Source organism: Miniopterus schreibersii (assembly GCF_964146895.1).
Source record: "Miniopterus schreibersii genome assembly, chromosome: 10".
Lineage (NCBI taxonomy): Eukaryota > Metazoa > Chordata > Mammalia > Chiroptera > Miniopteridae > Miniopterus > Miniopterus schreibersii.
The window spans coordinates 77804781-77821878 of NC_138110.1; the positions used below are offsets into that span (position 1 = coordinate 77804781).

Below are 17098 nucleotides of genomic sequence, written 5' to 3' on the forward strand. Positions count from 1 at the left end.
CCCATTTTTTAGTTGAGTTTTTTGTTTGGTGTTGAGTTTTATGAGTTCTTCATGTATTTTGGAAATTAAAACTTTGTCAGAACTGTTGTTTGCAAATATCATTTCCCATTTGGTTGGCTGCCTTTTTGTTAAATTGTCAGTTTCTTTTGCTGTTTAGAAGCTTTTAAGTTTGATATAGTCCCATTCATTTATTTTTGCCTTTACCTCCCTTATCTTTGGGGTCAAGTTCATAAAATGTTCTCTACAACCAAGGTCCATAGGTTTAGTACCTATGTTTTATTCTATGTAATTTATAGTTTCAGGTCTTATATTTAGCTCTTTGATCCATTTTGAATTAATGTTTGTACATGGTGGAATTTGCAAACAAAATAATAAAATATCTAGGAATATATTTAATAAAGGACATGAACAACCTGTACACTGAAAACTACAAAACATTATTAAAAGAGATTTAAAAAGACACAACAAAATGGACAAACTTCCCGTGTTCGTGGATTGGAAGAATCAACATAGTTAAAATGGCCACATAACCCAAAGCAATATACAGACTTAATATAATCCCCAGAAAAATCTTAATGTCATTTTTTTAAAAAAATAGAACAAAAAGTCTTCAGATTTTTATGGAACCACAAAAGACCTCAAAAGCCAAAGCAATTCTCAGAAAAAAGAACGAAGCTGGAGGTATCACACTGCCGACGTCAAATTATACTACAGAGCTACCATAATCAAAACAGCATGGTATTGGTAGAAAAACAGATACACAGATCAATGGAACAGAATTGAGAGCCTAGATATAAAACCACATGTATATGGGCAGATAATTTTCTACCAAGATAGTTTTCTACCAGAAACAATGGAGTAAATAAAGCCTCTTCAATAAATGGCGCTGGGAAAATTGGACAGCCACATGCAAAAGAATGAAACTAGAATTTTTTTTAACATGCTTACTTTCATTTTATCTCAGTAAAAGCACTATCCCATTAAAGTAACAGGCCAGTGAGGGATACATGTAATATTTCTCCTCTATTTCAATAGAAATATGTTTTCTCATACAATTTTCCAAACATTTTATGTAGTATTAAATAAACAAAATGACAATTTACCTTAAAACCCCAGGGAGTTAATAATAACTTATACTGATTTTATAAAACACTCTGAGAACAGAAAGTGTGTGCAAGATATTTCCCACTTTATACTAGTAAAGATAGGAAATGGAATGTTTTTTTATCTTAACAGAAAAATACTGCAGGTTTTAGAAAATAAATACAAAATTATAGTGCTGGGTAAAAACAGCTGAATTTTTTAATATGTAAGACAAAGATGAAAGGTATCTTCTAGTATATACATATTAAAACAAAACAAAAAAAACCTCAAACTATGGAGTTTTCCATTTAAAACTTTTCATTTACCTGAAACTCATTATACCAGCTCTCTCTGAAATGACATAATTCTCACCCTTCTATGTAATTGAAAAGCTTGCATTTTCCACAGCTACATAGCACCTCCCTCCATATAACCAAATTAGATTTGTTTGTTTGGGACTCGTGAAGAAAAACAATTTGTCACATCTGCAATGGAGTTTAATGTCATCATCAACAACCACAAGAGCAAATGACATAGAGTTCCTATTTCTGTTAGGAGATTTCTAGATGATCTTGTTTTTTGGTCTTCGACTCCCGTTAGGAAGAGTATTCATTCAAAAACACCCAATTAAGAAAGAACACATTGTCAAAAATGGGGATGGAGTTCCTCCCACGCAATGTATTTGTTATAAGTTTACTTAATGAAGGTCATGAAGAAATTCAGCGGAAGGGAAAATTAAAGATAAATTTCATCCTTAGATAGAATATTTGGGATTCAAGTAATCGCTGTTATTTAGAAATTGTTAAATATGTATATTTAAAAGCTAGTAAATAATGAAAACCTTTGGAACATGTAGTTTCCTTTATGAGAATATATTTTGCATAAGTTTGGAAAATTATCACTAACGGTCACATTAAGTACACTAATAATGTTGGGCAAATAACATTCTCATTAACTTTATATTAAGATATTTTCATACATCTAGAAATAGAGCAAATGGTACAATAAACACCTAGACACTATTATTTAGCTTCAGAATTATCAAGGCTGAACAATCTTATTTCATCTATGTATATACCCGCTTTCTGATATTAAAACCAACTTCAAATGTCATAGCATTTTAATTATTCATTACACAGAGACACGTACACACACAATCGGGCACAAATGCTGTTTATCTGGGTGCGATTATCCTTCTAAAAATCAAAATTAAATGTTAAAAAATGGGAATAAGTCTTTAATATAATCACATATTCAGTTAGTGTTCAAATTAAAATATTTACACATTTTTGATTTAGGGTTCAAGGATGTCCACACAATGCAGCTTGTTAATACCTTCCTTTAGTCTCATTTAGTCCACAGGTTTCATCAGTCTAAATTTAATTTTCCTTTTCACTTATGTGTTGGACAAACAAGGTCATTTATCCTGTAGAGTTTCCCACAATATGACTTAATATGTTTGTTTATTTCCTATAAATTAGTAGAGGCTTGATTAGATGCAATTTTAAATATTTGTCAAAAATACTCCTAGCTGATGCTCAGTACTTCCTTTTGTATGATGTCTGGAGACATAAAATACCTAGTTTTTACACATTTTGTTTTTAGTATTAAAGTTGTTCTTGTTTCAAGATTCATTAGTAGATTCATGTATCATCAGTTGGTTCATTTATTATGAACTTCCTAGTCACCATTTGTTTTAAAGTCTTACCAATTATTGATGATTATTGCTTAAATTGACTATTTCAGTGACCACATGGTGAAACACAACAGAGAAACAGAAACTTAAAAAGCACCAAAAGAAACTCCTACACAACTGAAAACATAATATCTGAAATGACAACAAAATTTACAGTATGGTTTTATCAAAAGATGGAACAGTACAGAAGATAATACATTGGCTTTGAAGATTGTTTAATAGAAATTATGCAAACTAAAGTACAGTAGCAAAAATAATTTTAAAAATTAAAAAAAATTAGTAACTGTGGAACAATCTCAAATTATGTAATCTCAAATTACATAATAAATATGTAATTTGAATCCTAAAAATAAGGGAGAGAGATATTGGGTTAAAAAATAATGAGAATGGCCAATGGTTTCTCAGATTTGCAGAACACTATCACACCACAAAAGACGCTCAACAAACATGAAGCTAACAAATGAATGTTACTGTAAAAATTTTAAAAATAAAATGTAAAGAGAAAATAATAAAACCTCACCAGAAACAGGAAACAGTAAGATTATCCAATAAATGCTCATCAGAAATAAGGTAGGACTGATAGAATGGCATACAAAAAGTTCTGAGAGAAAAACTTTTAACCTATAATTATATAACCTTCAAAACAAAGATAATATAAAGCAAAGTAGAAAAATTAACAGCATCACTGAACTCTAAAAATATTAAGATAAAATCTTCAGAATTAAGGGCATGCGAATCTTTACAATGTAATAAAATAATATGAAAATATAAAATATATAGGTAAATATAGAGAGTTATTTTTGCATTTTATTAATATTTTTTAAATAAGTTCACTATTTAAGCATTAATAATGTGTTGCAAAATAGCTAACATATGTGGGAGTAAAATTCACAATGATAACGGCACAGCCCACCATGTGGAAAATAAAACTCTCTGGGAGTCAACTTCTTACTGGTAAAGTGATGTAACAGTAGTTCAAGGAGACTGCTGTGCATGAAAATGAACTACTGATGCACACCATCACATCTCAAAATAATTATGCTGAGTGAAAGAAGCTTCATACAAAAATTCATATTCTATGTTTCCATTAATATATCCTTCCAGGAACTGTTAGCTCATCACAGCGAGAGAGAGATTAATAATTCAGAAAGAATGGAGGTGAGGGAGGAACCAGAAGAGGGGACCTTGGAGGTCCATGGCCACCTTCTTTATCCTGATTGAGATGATGGTCTCACAGAAGGGAAAATATGTTTAACCTATAAACTAACTGATCTTTTTTACTACTTTATACATCAAGAAACTTTCAAACTTGTCCACTGGGAGGCAATATATATCTAATTAATTGGAAAAACTATATAAAAAGAGTTCAAATTAATGCACTATGTAATACCAATTGAAGAAGTGTTTCAAAATTAGAAGATAATGCCCTACAAGAATATTGTCATAAATGGATTTGGTAAAATAAGTCCAGGTAAAGAAAAATGACATGCAAATTTTATCAAGAAAATTACAGAAGAGAAAGTGGTTTAACAGTTGAAGTTTAGAAATATCTGTCACGTCCCCCCTCTAAAACAATCTAAAGTATATATGTCAAGCAATAGTATTCATTAAATCTGGGTGATTCTTTGACCATACATTGTATTTTCATATGACTGAAATATCTCACAATTAAATTTAAAATTAAAAGTCAAAATATAATTTTATCATCCTAAATCATAATAACACAGATGTGAGTACCCTTTCATTTGAACTTTTTTGTATAAAAATGCAAGAGTGATGTAGTAGCAGTAATGATGTCTGAATGGTGAGATAATTTGGCGTTGTTTACACTCTTCTACATTCTAAATTTTCTATCATGGTCAGAAAATACAGCCTTCTATTTCAGGGCAAGAGGAAACATTTCAAATAATGGTCCGCTTGTGACTGAAGAGCGTTGACAGCTGTCAACATGCCAGACTGAGAAATACTCAGGGCTGAGTCCAGGCTGGTAGGGAAAAGTTCTATCAATTAGTATTCTGGAATGGTCCCTAGAGAAACCAGCAGTGACATCTTTGCCCTACATCTGCAATCCCAGTTATATTTTCCAATCAGGTGAATAGCTGGATAAAAACCTGCACATTATTTAAATATGGAAAAAGAAAATCATGCTAATACTGCCTCATATGCCTGTGTTTAGATTTCGTCTAATTGCCAGTATCGAGGCATAATAATTTATAGTTATTAATTGAAACATAGAGTCCAGTATATTTCAAAATAGATACTGCATAATAAAATAGCATTGATATTAAAATACTATTACATAATAAAACAATTTTGCTAATATTTAAATAACAGCATTTCATAAGAATCAAATATTATGTCCAAGTAGAATCATGTGATTTCAGTACTGAAAAATGTTATTTCATCGAGTGTATTGCATTCACATATGAAGGAATTGATACCTAGAAATGTTAAGGGATCTGCCCAGCACCAAAAAGCTACTTAACAGTGAAGGTAGGATGGGAAACCTAATCATAAGGGCACAGAGTGAATCACATATGCCGAGCTTGACTGAGTGGAAGAAAGAAAATTCATAGACATCTAACATCATGCATAACATCTCTCACTAGTAGTTCGCCTTTAAAAATTGAATAAAGATCTATAAATTGCATTATAATGTTTGGACAAGTCTTGAAACTAGACGTAAAAAACATTTTCTATTATCTCCGTTAAGACATCTCCTCCCCACTTATTCTAAAGACGCGTGAGACTGATAAAAAATGGAAAAATGACTTAGAGTGATGGGTTTGGTGGCTGTGTGGGGAGGGTCAAAGCTGAAGGTGGGATAGGGATAGAAGCCCAATACTACCTGTGATCTCCTAAAAATCTAAGGAAATGTGGCAGCCTCGTGGAGTGACCCTCCCCCAAGGCCTTTAAACGGCTCCCTCGGAACTGCTAAGAGGAAACACGGAAAGAATGTGAGCGAGAAGGGAGCAGCATTGCTGGGCCCTAAGCGGCCCTTGTCCATGTGCCAGCTCTTTCTCCACACACCTAGAATATCAAAGGTCCTTCTCCGTCCCAGTTGTGAGCTCTCATTACACACGCGGTGCATAGTCACTGTCAAGAGTAGAAGCTGAGAGCCACAGATAGAGCGATTGAAAGGAGAGGGTGTGTGTGAGCTCCCTCCTGGGCCTCCACGGCGGCCGCGCCTTCTCCACTCGCTGTTCCTGCGGTGGCCTGAGCTAGGGGCCAACAAGGGCCATTCCATTCCCTCCGGGCTGGCTGCAGGGAGCTGCTTCCAGGCATGAGGGGGGCTGTCGTCTAATGAGCACCACATCGGGGTGCTGGGCACTGACAAGGTGGAGCTGAGCACGTAAAATACCCCAGAGTGAGAAGGGACAGCTTCCCGCTGATGAAACACACGCTGGCAACATGTCATTTTTTAAAAATCTGGTACCCCATCCTCCCCCCCACTCCCACAAGCTACGAAAACATGGTTTCTCCTTATTTCCAGTCTAAATCTCTGTACACCTCTACACTGAAGATCTGTCCAAAACTCCTTTTAGACCAGGTCCCTAATTCTACGCTGCTGACGCAGTTAATCTGTAGAGAGCTTACGTCTTCGCTGTTGAGCAATCTGATGTTAATTTAGCCATTACATGTCCATAGGCTATTTCCTACACTTATTTTCCTGTGTGCCTGCAGTCAAACCTGGAAAATGGTTTCTTCTCAGAAATCTCTTTTTCTCTTAATTTTCTCTTAAAAATAAGTAACAAGGACAAATAAAGCAATGCTTTATTTCTAATATCTAAAACATTATTCTAATGTGACTTTTATTATTTAAGGAGGGAAACCCACATACATTTGTCTATATTTTCATTTGCACTGTATAATTTAAAAACACTGGAAACCCCATGGAAACCCCGAATCTTTTCATTTGGAGAGAATGCATGAAACTGGGCTCGCAGTCAACAAGGAAAGGAGAGAAATACAAACAAATTTCAAAGTTCACACTCACACAGTGCCATTCAGCCGCTCAACGTGGCACTGCACAGCCTCTTTATGACCTGGACTATGGCTGTAACACTTTGATAGGTGAAAAAAAGAAATTAAATACATATAAAATTATTCCAGTCAGTTAAGGAAAAGCATGTAGACAAATGCAGAGACGGTGTGGAAGATTATATCCTCATATGCACACAGAAATCATCTCTGAGGTGATGTTATAAGTGGGTAGAAATTCCTCTCATTGTATTTCTATGTTTGAATATTTATTTAGTTAATACATATATACAGCATTTTATAATAAATTATAAAACTATATTTTACATAAGTAAAAACTGTTAACACCACAGTGAAGATCAAGAGATCACTCTTTACTGACTCTGGGGTGGTTCTTCCAACGATGTGGAGGTGAAATGTTCAAAAGGCAGCTGGGTGAGCTGAAGAGTCCACCTGAGCAGCAAGGATGACGGAATGCCCAGGACAGTCCGCCACCCACCAGCTGAAGGACTCTGGACAAACGGCCTGACCTCTGGGTTCCTCAGCTGTCTCATGGGAAAAGCGAGGATAATAATTGTGTTTATCCCATAGGGTTGCTCCCTTGATTAAATGAGTTGATGCACCCAGGAGACTGTTTGACACATACTAAGTGTTAATGTGCTTTAAACTAACTATAAAAATACCTACCTGTAGGTGAACGGTAAAGATCTGATCATTTCTTTACTTCTAAACTTGGAAATATTCAGCTGCTGTTATTTCCACAAACAATACACACACATATCAAACTTTATAAATGACTTTTGCAAAAATAGTGCAGGATACATTGTCCCTGATGTATGTGTTCTACATGTATTTTCAAATGATTTGAATGCCATTATGTTTTTCCCCCAAGCATGGCTAAATGACTATGACAAATAAAAATTGTCATGCTTGAAGCAACGTGTGATATTGCACGGACATATATAGGCTGAAAATGATCCCAGTGAGACTCAGAACAATTATGTTTTCAAAGAAGACTCATTATGACTTAACGGATGAAAATATTATAATCTAGGCACTTATACCATTTGTAACTGGATCTAATTAGGAATTGTCTTTTCTGTGACCTCTCCTTGGTTACATAAAGATAATTATTCCATCTGTGAAAACTTATAAAAATGTAATGTATTCTGGAAGGAAGGCTTGTGGAAAGCTGAACTAAGCTCGGCTACGCTAGCTTCTCGTAAAGAAAAGCAGATGGTAATTAATATAACGTCTCCATCTTTAGACAACCATTGAGTAGGCCTGACCAAAATAATATTCCAAAAGACTTTTACTTTGTGATGGTCAGGAAATTCCAAAGCTTAAAAAAAAGAAAGAAAAACTCTTAAAATGATGGATTCTAAAATGATCCTTAAACATAAGAGAAAACCTATCTTCGTCAGTTTAAAGAAGCATGTCTAACCCCTTAGACGGGTTGAAGCGAGCAAAGGCAGTGTGAGCCAGGGAGACATGGCTCCTGGGGCTCTCGGTGGCAGCACTGCGACAGTGAAAGCAGTTAGAGGTTCTTTTTCCTTTCTCTCTTAAGTTGAGGGATTATTTATAGAAGGGAAGAAATGAAGCCCTTAAAATGTCTGTTAACAATCCCATTTATTCCAGAAGCATCTTTATAGTACCTTATAGAGCAGTGGCATGGATGGTTGGCAGCTGGTCATAGACTATATCTCAAAGTCTAATTTTTTTTTTTTTTTTTATGTTACAGGCACTGCCTCAGTATTCATTTCAAAGAAGGTCCTCTGTATTGTGTGAATCTGTTGAAAGTCTTGTCCACTTAAACACAGAAGCAAGGATATTTTAATGAAAGAATGTTCGTTGTTTCAAATAAACTGTTAGGTGTCCCCGCTGAAATATCTTGGAGAATCTGTATTATCTATTGTCTCATTTCCCGTCTCAAAGTCTACCTTTATGTCTAATTCCTATTTGTTTTTATTTTAATCATCAGTTGCAATACGATACTAGTTTTCAGCGACATAATCTGAGTCTTCTAATCTGTGCTTTCAAACACCTGCAACTCCTGGGCATTGAAATGGTTGTTCCGCTTCTCCCACCTACCACCCTGGATCCCTGATGGTTTGTCGCCTCCTGGGAGGGTGATGCTTCCCAGCACTCAGACTAACCGTGGTCCCCAGAAAGGGTAATATGAGTACGGAATAAATAAACACCATGGAAACAGAATTCACAAAACTGATGACCTGTTGGGTTTCAAGACAGACTGCTTGTGTCAAAGGGAGTGTCAAGGGTAGGTTTGGAAAGACCGAGTTAAGACACCTGCAAAAATCACAGGCAGAGTTTCTTAGCTGGCACCTGTTGATTCCAGACACAGAGAGAACTGTAATTGTTAACAAACTATCCTCCCTCCTGCCCCATTTCTCTAAGAAAAGTTTGGCTTTAATTCTGTAGGATTTCATAAACTATCCCTAGACTCTGGATAAATTAGTAAGCAGAAATAGATGTGACTGGGCTATGAAATAAGAGTAAAAAAGGAACTAACATATTTCGGTCACTGTGGTAGACACACTATTGTCTACCAATATCCCTCAGACTATCGGCAGATTTACATGTCGAGTTTTGCAAATGAAATATAAATAAATGTAATGTCTACCAGTTCAGAACTGAAGCAATAAAAGGCTTGTGAATAATTCTTTTGTCTTCTCTCTTCCTCATTTGGCAAACAGGTGCTGTAGTTAGCAGATGATGGAGCCTCAGTCAAGGCTGGTCACTGAGCGAATGCGTGGAGCTGGGTGCTGCACCCCCACTGACTCTCGTTAGATACTTGGGGTGTAAGCTTGATGAGAATTCACTAGTTACTTGGCTGCATAGCCTAGTACCTTGATAAAATCATCACCAACTATATTCCTGGCACCTTAATAGATACTTCACGTGTTCTTTTGTTAATCCCCCTTGTAATTCAATGAGATATTAATTATTAACCTCCTTTTAAAAAGAGAAGAGAGATCAAAGTGAGCATATATATAAACTACTGAGAGAAGGGAGTCCCAACGGCCAGCTATAGACGATAGCTGGAATAAAGGAAGACTCGTCAGAGGAGATGAAAATGCCTAACCAGAAATAATGCAAGAGGTGAACAGGGTCAGAGTTGGGCAGAACTATGATGTGCCCAGGAAATTAACTGCATATTAATTTCAAACAGCAGACCAGGTTAAACTATTTCTAAGGTAAGATATTAAGGCTACAAATCTACACAGCCTCTAGAATGCAGCGCATTCCTTCCTGGGTCTATGTCAAGTCTTGGGTACTTCGACCCAGTCCTGATTTCTCTAGGACATTTTCTCCTCAATATTAGGTACTAAGTTAATTCTTCTACCATTTCTTCACAATTTTCAAAGCGAATGCTTGAGTTACAGTTTTCCTTGTGATTTCACAATTTGTCTGGTGCATTCAGAGTCAGATGCGTTTCTTGAGTATTTAATACCAGGATATTTTACACGCACGTCCACAGTAGGTGAAATGTTAAAATTAGTTTGGGGTTGTAAGGACAGGAAAGAGGCCTCTTTTTCTTCACTGTGGCATTCCACAATTTGTGAGAAGCACCTAGTAATTAAACCCCAAGATTGTTGTCTCCTCTGTTCAAACTGCTGACAAGATAAGCTACTCTCAAGGCTGCATTGTTGCATCCCCTCGCCCAGCTGCTTTCACGACTCGGGGGTAATTCACACCAAGGAGTCTCTACTTAACAGAAAGTTCTCTTCCCCCCTCCCCTTCAAATAAGCCGCTTTGGAACTTTTCATAACTTTTGCTCTAAGTATGTCTTATAGGCTCGGGCAAAATATTGACAGGACACCGCCCTAGGACATCTGCCGGACTGCCTACCTGGAAAGCACACAAACTGTAACTTTTCAAGACAACCTCCCTGGTAGCTGCTCAACTTCAAGACAACCCAAGCACCCCTTCCTTGTCGCCTAGCGACGAACCTGCTTGAAAGAGTAGGCCGGCCTCTTTGTTTCTTGCCCTGTATTGATTAGCAGCCCTTGGCCCTTTCCACTCTTGGAAAGTAAAATGAACTTTCTCTCTGCATCTCTTCTTTCACAGCCTTCATCACAGGCCAACACCTAACAGGGGACTGCATTAGGAAATAAAACTTGAAAAAATGCTTCCTATGTTCAGAGTTATAATGAGCAACTTTTAAAATTAAAATTAAATAGATGTAAAGACATTGAATTAAGTGGAAAAGAGCCAATTTTAGATTTTTTTTTCCTTGAGGTGCATAGTATATTTCTTTTCTTTCTTAGGTAACTAGTTGAGGTATTAATTTTGTTTTTATTTTGGAGTTGTACTGAGAGAGAGAGAGAGAGAGGAACATACATTTGACCTGATGGCATTCCCAGCACATGGCAAGCAGAAAATAATTTTTAGTTAGCTGTTTTTCCCATGTGATGTTAATTAACACTTAATAATAGCACTTAATAGTTGGAAATAACCAAGAGATACTAAGAGATACAAGAAATAACTAAGAAATAACCAAGAGATGCATATAAATTTAAGGAAATAAAATTATCATGAATATAGTTAATCTGAGGTTAAAAATGGGTTTAAAAAGTAAGATAGGTAATCTTCTTTAAGTTTCTGATTCCTTTGTAATTGACATCAGAGAGAATAAACATGATTTTTTTAAGTGCTTAAATATAGAAACATTCAGTATAATCTTGATGAATGACTGAATTATTGAATACATAAATGTCTCTTTTATCTTAAAACTTTGAGTGATGTGGACTATGAGTCACCCCACTTTGTCAATGGGTAGGGAGAGTTAATGTATTCTGTAGAAAGGAATGAGGTCCTTACATGAAATAATTCCTCACCTATTTTTTTTTTTTCTCATTCTGGCAACCCTAACATCACCTCTTTTCATTATATGTAGAATTCAGCTAATTAATATCTTACTAAGATATGTAATATTTAACTCACATCTACATACAGCTTGAACATGCTTTCCCTATTTCTTTATCCCCACAGCACAAAATTCAAAGATATCCTTATAATGCGATTTCACATAATCTCATACAAATTACACCTATGAGTTAAGAGCTGTGTGTTTTAAACATTAGTTAAAATTTATATATATAATTAAATTTATATGTAAGTGACTTTATCAAATATACATTTTATAAAATGATACAGCATTTTAATAAATAATTTGGCCTTAAAATTATCAAGTGAGTATATACATAAATTTGAAATGTATCCTTGGACAAATATATAGACATGCATATGTATATGCGTGTATGCCAACACCTATGCTTATTTATTATTAACCAATAAATTTGGAATCAAATCCTGATGTGCCTATAGAATTGGCACATTCTATAGACATTAGATAAAAGAGGGGAAACAAATAGGAAAAGGGAAAACAATGTCTTATGGAGCCTTTATGATGAAAGTGTTATTTAGAAGGAGGGTTAATATCCAACTAGAAGGTGATGTGATGGGTCTTTATTTGCCATCTAACACTATGGGAAAAGGGTTATATTTCGCTTTCCTAGTTTAAGAGCAATTTCAAGCACCATCAAGAAGTATTTGCTTAATGACAAACGTAACCACTAAAATTCAAACAAAAGATGCATCTACTTTTTTTCTCAGTTTTTTTTTTTAGTGTTCTGTTTAAGGGTTCATATTTGTCTCTAAATCTGGTAGCATCATCTCTTTATCAAAGGATGTCATAGGATCTCCACTAGAGATTTTTTAAGAATAAAATAGATGGCAGACTCTTGGAAACACTTTAGCTATAATTTAACTTTAAAGCAGAACAATGGTGGCTTTTTTCTGTCCTATGATTTATGTACAATGTGCTCGTTTTCATAGGAATGACCTTTCTAAATTCCGTGCTTAGAGAAAATTACTTAGATTAATTTAAGCCATAACTGATGTGCCAAAATCATTTCCACTTTAATATACTATTCTACGAATTTACAGCCATCCTTTATCAGGTAAGTTCTTAGAATGAAGGCACAGGAAATGTGGATGTACTAATCCCGTATGTTGATGAGTCACTGCCCTATAATAACATTTCACATTTTTATTTTATTGAGGCAACATTGGTTTAAACTTTAGAATATTATATCAGTTTCAGGTGCGCGGCATTGTAATTCACCATCTGGTATAGTGCAGCCTGCTCACCACCAAGAGTCTAGTTTCCATCGGTCACCAGGCAATTGTCCCCCTCCCCTTTTGACCTCTCTCCACCCCCTCCCCCCCTACTGACCACTCATCTGTTGCCCGCCTCTCTTGGTTTTGGTTTTGGTTTTGACTTGGTCCATCAAAGCAGGGGCTCTGGGAATTACATTTTGCTTTAATATTAAGACATCCCTTGATGACTGTGAATGTCTTTTATCAAGCAATGAATGCAACAAATTTCTGAAAACAACATCTCTGCTTTACTAAGGCTAGAAGTGTTTTTAATGTGAGATACGAATTCCTTGCTGGATCATAGCGGAGTCTTCAGGAGGGCGTGCATCACTTCAGGAGGGAATTGACTGGTTCTATGCTGTGCAAAGGCAGGTTTTAGAGCATTGCCGGATTCTCTCAAATGAGTGGGGTTGGGAGCTGGTAACAAACCCTCTAACAGTATGGATTTTTTTTTGTTAAGTGTCAAACATCTTCCTGGTCACCTTGGTAAAAATAACTCATTTCTCAAATCTGTAAGCTGTCGGCAGCTTTGCCAGGGAGAAGGGTTCATATGGGGTTATGAAACTCCATATCTGTTTATGTTTCATTGTCCATCTGATATTCAAAGAAAAAACACAGGTATTGGAAGATCGTGGATATTAAAGGAAATCATCATGAAAGTAAAATATAAAAATCCCACTTCCCCATATTCATCAGCACGGTTCTAAGACATGAGGTCAGTGGCAATAAAACCTAACCTCACCAAAGGTATGTGCAAAGAACTCTATGTCCCTTTAAACTGTGTAAAAGCACATGAATTCCTATTGCATTTCTGTCAATGACATGTTAAATACTACTCCGTAACACCTGAAATGTAACATACTGTTTAAGCAGTGCATGTTAAGAGAAAGAGTCACAAACGATTCAGTATCAATCTGCGCTATAACAAATTCCTAAAAGAATAGAAGCAGTTCTTAAGATCATATAGGCCGGGCCTGGCCTGGCTCAGCAGTTGAGCGTTGGCCTGGGATCTAGGAGATCATGGTTTGACTCCCGGTCAGGGCACATGCCCGGGTTGTGGGATCGATCCCCAGTTGGAGGGGTGCAGGAGGCAGCCGATCAATCACTCTCTCATCATTGATGTTTCTCTCTCTCTCCCCCTCCCTTCCTCACTCTGAAATCAATAAAGATACATTTTTAAAAAAAAATGCATAGGACATGTTTGTGTATCTCATTTTAAAGCATCTTCAATTTATGATAATTTACAGAGTTGAATTAATAAAAAGTTTCCTGGAGATAAGTATTCTAAAGGGAAAAACAAAACAACACAAAAATACAAGTAGATAACATGTGCTTCAAGACTTCTACAAATTGTGTGTGTCTGTGTGTGAGGGAGAGAGGCAGGGAGGGGGAGAGAGAGAAAGAGACAGAGAGAGAGAGAAAGAGACAGAGAGAGATTAACTGTAAAGTATAAATATTTCATTAAAATACAAGTAAAGGACTTATTAAAACTGAGGCTGTAAAACGCAGGTATAATCTACATTAGCTAATACAGTCCAGTCATTTTTAAGACCTGGGAAAGTGGAAAACACATATAAAGAATTGGATGATTTCTAGATTTCATAAGCTGGTTATTTTTGAAAACCGAATAATTCTAGCATTTTCTGTTATGTTTATTTCTTTTAGGAAATAATGTCACTGGGTGAAAAACTTGGTAAGGAGAAATATTCACATTGCATTGAAATTTAAATAATTTAAAAATCTTTCTTACAATTTATTTTTAAATTATAGTCAACATACAATATTACATTAGTGAGTTACTATGATTTTATTGAACAGATTCTCTGTACTTTATAATACATCCCAGTGACTTATTTCATAACTGGAAGTTGGTTACTTTGTATCCCTGCTAGCTTTTTCAAGTAAAAAATTATAAGCATATATTTTTGCATACTCATGATACTTAAACAGCTAAAGTATTAAGAATTTTAATAAAGAGCATTATTTGAACATATTTTAATACATTATTTGATATTGTAAATACACCCAAAATGTATATATTAATAAATCTGCAAATATTTTATATAAATAATGTCTTCTATACAGATACAGTAATTAAAAAAATAAATTCATAGAGCTCAAATTAAATTTATATACTCTAAAGAAAACATTTACCATTCTATTTAAATATTCTTTGTTGTTCACCTCTTCATGTGTTTTTTTCAAATATATGCTAGTTACAGATTGACTAAATCCCTTTGGCAAAACTTTGTTAAATATTTTATTAAAATTAGTAACCCAATTAAAATTATTTTAACAAATTAAAATTGAAACAATATTAAATGTCTTTCACATTTTGCATTTTCTTAATTCACACTTTCATGTCATTCATATTTGATAAATTAGCCTTTTCTTATATATTATGAACATAATATATTGCAAATTAATGCGTATGCATGTTTGAGTATGTATGTGTTTATATTCATAATATACTCGATAGTTTTATTAGTAGTATTATTATAACATTCTTAATTACTTAAGCTTTTGGTTTTAAGAATTTTCCAATGTCAACAGAAAGTTGGATATAAAAAGAGGAAGTAAGTAATTATGTCAGATTTGACAACAGATTGGCCTTCAAAGAAACACTTAGATTTATTCAGATATGCAGAAAACTCCATACTGAATATCATTTACTAAAAATAAATAATTTATTGTGTTACAATATTTACTCTGTATATAAATATTTTTCTCGTATCTTTACAGTTGACAACTTTATTATTCATAGCAGCTGATACTACGAGGTAATACAGGATAAATAAAAAACCAAAATCCTAGAAAAAGAGAAAGATAGAGGGATGTGTGATACATACCCCCCAAAAAAGAATGTTCTAGATATTCCAGATGTGAGCACCTTTTAGTTTCCTCAATCTGAATGGCAGAGATGGCGAATCGCTCTCACACACACTTGTCTTAGAGAAAGTTCAATATTCATGTCATAGTTTTAAAAATTTAGAATTTTTTCTTCCCTTATGAAGTGCAGACTAACAAAGAGCCTCTCAAAGTCCTTTTTGGCCCTATAGTCATTAAAAAATAATGTATATAGTTCGATATAGGCCTGATTATCACATCCTTACCTGTGCCTCTTCAAGCTCAAGGGCCTCTGTGGAAACGCACTTTGAAATCCTGGTAAACGGCTGAGCAACAGCAGGAGAGGCCCTTTCGATTTTGCTTCCCCGGCTTCCCATCGAAGCTGCCTGAGCCCCTGCCCTGGGCTGGGACTTTAAGTAGCAGGACACCCGCGTGTCGCTGCTCGCCAATGAATGCTATTTTGGTTTTTCCGAGTAAAGCCACAGACACTCAGCCCTTTGTGTAAAATATCATAAGGTCGCTCTGGTGTCCGCTCACAGTCTGGAATTCAAACCCAGGCTGCTCCAAGCCAGTAGTATGAGCTGGGTATAGATATTTTTTCCTTTTACTAACAACAAGCAAAAAGAAAATAAAAATAAAGTGCTTATTGGCTCGAGGTGATAGAGGGGGGATTCAACTTATGTAAGAGAATTCTGCCAGTGGAAAGGACATGCCCTCTGCTTGGGGATTAGCCGATGGAACAAATGATCAATTTAAAGTAAGCACAAAAGTTACTAAAAAGAGAAGAGCTTTTCCACTGTGTCTATGCCTTCTGGCCGTTTCTTAATTCAGTCTTTCTGGTCAGGCATCAAGTAAAATACAGAAAGAGAAGCCAATGTCTAAATTGCAACCCTCTTCTTTTCCTGGGTTTATTTACTGCCTAAATATACTGATTTTTATGAAATGTATACTTAGATTTTGTTATAAACATTATTTATTGTAAAATACATATTAAGTTTTATGCTGTTTTCTCAAGCTGTTTTAAGTTAGTTAAAAATAATTTTCAGACCAAATCAGAGAGAGGTTAAAAATGTGAACAGTGTCTAAAACTATGGATATCCATATAACTTAACATTTTAAGGTTTATATGTACATTATTGTAAGGAGACAGCATCCAACTTGCATCAGCAGGCTCATTGCTTTTATATCGTAATAAGGCAAGGGTATTAGGAAAAAGGTTACAACTAATGCTGTGAGAACAAAAGAGATTGTGGTCTGATTTATGCTTATGTCATTTTTGAATTCATAAAAACCAATTTTTATCAGTTA

The 17098-nt window shown here is 35.2% G+C and overlaps 1 protein-coding gene across 1 annotated transcript in view; it reads right to left on the reverse strand.

Moving 5' to 3' along the window:
* The window catches only part of CDH19 (cadherin 19), a 46881-nt gene extending 30702 nt beyond the window's left edge, over positions 1-16179 (reverse strand). Inside the window, exon 1 of the mRNA XM_081149421.1 lies at positions 16057-16179. The gene's annotated coding sequence lies outside the window, so the exon portion shown is untranslated. The remainder of the gene's footprint in view (positions 1-16056) is intronic.
* Between the last annotated feature and the right edge of the window lie 919 nt (positions 16180-17098).